Source organism: Chiloscyllium plagiosum, chromosome 37, assembly GCF_004010195.1.
Source record: "Chiloscyllium plagiosum isolate BGI_BamShark_2017 chromosome 37, ASM401019v2, whole genome shotgun sequence".
Lineage (NCBI taxonomy): Eukaryota > Metazoa > Chordata > Chondrichthyes > Orectolobiformes > Hemiscylliidae > Chiloscyllium > Chiloscyllium plagiosum.
Window position 1 is genome coordinate 33797500 of NC_057746.1, and position 4219 is coordinate 33801718.

General features: G+C 45.7%; 1 protein-coding gene and 1 long non-coding RNA gene across 3 annotated transcripts in view; one reads left to right on the forward strand and one right to left on the reverse strand.

Annotated features, from left to right (window-relative positions):
* The window catches only part of LOC122541488 (zinc-binding protein A33-like), a 492570-nt gene that overhangs the window by 398181 nt on the left and 90170 nt on the right, over positions 1–4219 (reverse strand). The gene's annotated exons all lie outside the window — the stretch shown is intronic.
* LOC122541494 overlaps positions 1–4219 on the forward strand; it is a 17209-nt gene that overhangs the window by 4172 nt on the left and 8818 nt on the right. Inside the window, exon 2 of one of the 2 annotated variants that reach the window (XR_006309615.1) lies at positions 3215–3469. This is a non-coding gene — a long non-coding RNA (uncharacterized LOC122541494). The remainder of the gene's footprint in view (positions 1–3214; positions 3470–4219) is intronic. The other variant, XR_006309614.1, reaches the window with a different exon arrangement.

Sequence of the window (4219 nt, forward strand, 5' to 3'; positions counted from 1 at the left end):
CTCCACTCCCGGCACCTTCCCCTGCAACCGCAAAAAATGCAAAACTTGCGACATCTCCCCCCCCCCTTACTTCCCACCAAGGCCCCAAAGGATCCTTCCCTATCCGCCACAAATTCACCTGCACCTCCACACACATCATTTACCGCATCCGTTGCACCCGATGTGGCCTCCTCTATATTGGGGAGACAGGCCGCCTACTTGCGGAACGTTTCAGAGAACACCTCTGGGACACCCAGATTAACCAACCCAACTACCCCGTGGCTCAACACTTCAAACCCCCCTCCCACTCCACCAAGGACATGCAGTTCCTTGGACTCCTCCATCGCCAGACCATAGCAACACGACGGTTGGAGGAAGAGCACCTCATCTTCTGCCTCGGAACCCTCCAACCACAAGGGATGAACTCGGATTTCTCCAGTTTCCTCATTTCCCCTCCCCCCCACCACATTGTCTCAGTCAAATCCCTCGAACTCAGACTTCCTAACCTGCAATCTTCTTCCTGACCTCTCCGCCCCCACCCCCACTCCCACTCCGGCCTATCACCCTCATCTTGACCTCCTTCCACCTATAGCATTTCCAACACCCCACTCCCAAGTCCCTCCTCTCTACCTTTTATCTTAGCCTGCTGGACACACTTTTCTCATTCCTGAAGAAGGGCTCATGCCCGAAACGTCGATTCTCCTGCTCCTTTGATGCTGCCTGACCTGCTGCGCTTTTCCAGCAACACATTTTCAGCTCTGATCACAAGCATCTGCAGTCCTCACTTTCCCCTACAGAAAAATTTAGACAGTTTAGAAGAATGGTCCAAGAAATAGCTGATGAAATACAATATAAGCAAATGCATGGTCTTGCACTTGGGAAGAAAGAACACAGGCATAGGCTATTTTATAAATGGTGAGAAAATTCATAAAGCCAAAGTACAAAGGGATCTGGGAGTGCTAGTATACAGGATTCTCTAAAGGTTGACTTGCAGGTTGAGCCCGTGGTTAAGAAAGCAAATGTAATATTGTCATTTATTTTAAGAAGGTTGGAATGTAAAAGCAGTGATGTGCTCCTGAGACTTTATAAGATTAGATTACTTACAGCGTGGAAACAGGCCCTTCGGCCCAACAAGTGCACACCGACCCGCCGAAGCACAACCCACCCAGACCCATTCCCCTACATTTACCCCTTCACCTAACACTACGGGCAATTTAGCATGGCCAATTCACCCACTCTGCACATTTTTGGACTGTGGGAGGAAACCCACGCAGACATGGGGAGAATGTGCAAACTCCACACAGAGTTGCCTCAGATGGGAATTGAACTGGGGTCCCTGGCGCTGTGAAGCAGCAGCGCTAACTACTGTGCCACTGTGCCGCCCACTGCCACTGTGCCGCCCATAAAGCTCTGGTTTGGCCCCATTTAGAATACTGTGTCCAGTTTTGGGCACCACACCTCAGGAAGGACATACTGGTGCTGGAGCGTGTCCAGCACAGATTCACAAGGATGATCTATTGAATGGTAGGTCTAACATACGATGAACAGCTGAGGATCCTGAGATTGTATTCATGAGAGTTCAGAAGGTTGAAGGGAGACCTAATAGAAACTTACAAGACAATGCATGGCTTAGAAAGGGTGGACGCTGGGAAATTGTTTCCATCAGGCAGGGATACTAGGACTCATGGGCACAGCCTTCAAATTAGAGGGGGTCAATTTAAAATGGAAATGAGATATTTCTTCAGCCAGAGAGTGGTGGGCCTGTGGAGTTCACGACCATGGAGCACAATGGAGGCTGGGACATTAAATATCTTCAAGGCAGAGATTGATAAATTCTTAATCACACAAGGAATTAAGGGATATGGGGAAAGTGTGGATATTCTCTTCCTTCTCTCTCAAATAGTCCCTCATATTTAAGGAGACTTATTTCCAGTCTGGTTTTAGATCTGACAACCTAATGAGCTCAATGTGTAATCTGCAGACCCTGCCATGTGTGAGATAGGTGGTGCTTGAAGGCCAGGAAAGTGTCTTATTTAGATGTTTGTGAGGTCCTCAAACATCAGCTCTGCATATTTTAGATGAAGTCTCTCAATGCATTCAGTGCCTTCCTGAATGATAATTCTCCATTTTGTTTAAACACAAGTTGATGGATATGTTAGATTTATTCAGGAATGCTTTCAGGACATTTCCTTTTATTTTAAAAATATGCATTGTTCATAAAAAAAACTTTTTGTATATATGTGTTGTCACAAATATAGTGGGGCTCTGTGCAGTTGCATATCAAGTAAATAAACAAAACATTGGATTTTGACGTGATCCAGTAAACCAAAGACCACTCTTATAGATACAATACTAATATTTACATGAATATGTACATCGGGACAGTCCGATAAGTGAACAGGCCTCCATTTCCTTTAGCAGAGAGACTTCAGACAGTGGATTTTCCCTGCTGTGCCAAGCTGCACCTAGCTTTAGTGCGTCCCTCAGCATGTAGTCCTGGAGCTTGGAATGGGCCAGTCTGCAATACTCAGTCAGGGTCAACTCCTTGTTCTGGAAGACCAACAGGTTTCAGGCAGACCAAAGAGCGTCTTTCACTGAGTTGATGGTCCTCCAGGCACACTCAATGTGTCTCAGTGGGCGTTCTGGGGAACTGATAGTAGAGCACAGAGCCATTCCCCTATTACTCTCTATTTCCCCCGACTAAGGCACCTCACCTACACATCCCTGAACACTATGGGCAATTTAGCATGGCCAATTCACCTAACCGGCACATCCTTTGGATTGTGAAAAGTAACCAGAGCACCCGCAGGAAACCCATGCAGACACAGGGAGAAAGTGCAAACTCCACACAGACTGTTGTCTGAGGCTGAAATCGAACCCAGGTCCCTGGTGCTGTGAGGCAGCAACATTAACCACAGAGCCACCATGCTTTCTCATTTTATAAAAATGCAGAAATACAAATACACACCCCTTACACTCACTGCAGCCTCAACGAAGAGAAGCCTTTCCTTTTCCTTTCTCAGTGGGCCCAAGTAAAGTGAAGCAGTGAGTCCCAGAACTGTTCCTTCTCCAGCTGCAGCTGTTCAAACATCACAAGGCCAGTTCCATGTGGAGTAGAACATGCTCCATCCCCAGGTAGTGTCCAATCATGGTACAGGCTGAATGGAAACTGAGAATAATAGCAGTGAGAGCCAGGAAATCTATCAGTGGTCAATTCTTGTTTGTCCTCTTTCAGAAGAAGATGGTGTGGTATGAAGATTTTGGCAGACATCCATCAATGTGAGAGAGTGGATTAGGCCCCTTAGCTTCTTCACTGATGACAACTTCTTCAAGAAATTGGAGTGCTGCAGGCCTTCAGGATGCAGGTCAATGTATTATTCTTTTCCCACCTTTTCCATGGATGATGCATTTGATAGTTTCAAGGAATAGAGGAAAATGAATACTTTTGTGGAAGACGTTGTTTGATTAGCATTGATCAGGAATTGAACAGGTGAGCTACTTGAACAGCAAAGTGGTGATCAATGAATCTGTCACCTGACCCTTAAGCTGTCTGCCTGAAAATTGCAATGAGGTGTGTCTTTAAGAGGGATTTGTTCTATCCTGTTTCTCTTGAAAGCAGAAGTTGTAAGCTTGGTACCAGGCTGTCTGTTCCATGAGGAACAGGGTAACAAGTTCTGATTTTTTTAAAAAGGAGACAAAAGAAGCATAAATGGGTAGAATCAGGCTGACACTGACCCAGGAGTTTTAGAGCTGCTTTCAGTTGGTGAAGCTGGGATTTCGGAGGAAGACAAAGCTCTCTTTGCTGCGACAAAGCTCTTTGCTTATGGGATAGTGTTTTCCAGTTTTTCCTTTCTCCTGGACTGGAGATATCAAGTGGGGCAGATCTATTTTGCTGCATTTGTCTTTGCCAGGAATATTTATAGGGTGCTGCTATATTGAAATAGTCAGTGAGCAGTCATCAAATACATATTATTTTGTCAAATATTTCAATGAGAGTTACAGTTAAGCATTTTTTTGTTTGTTTGTTTGACAGAGAGTCATAGAGATATACAGCAGGGAAACAGACCCTTTGGTCCAACCCGTCCATGCTGACCAGATATCCCAACCCAATCTCGTCCCACCTGCAAGCACCTGGCCCATATCCCTCCAAACCCTTCCCATTCATATACCCATCCAAATGCCTCTTAAATGTTGCAATTGTACCAGCCTCCACCACTTCCTCTGGCAGCTCATTCCATAC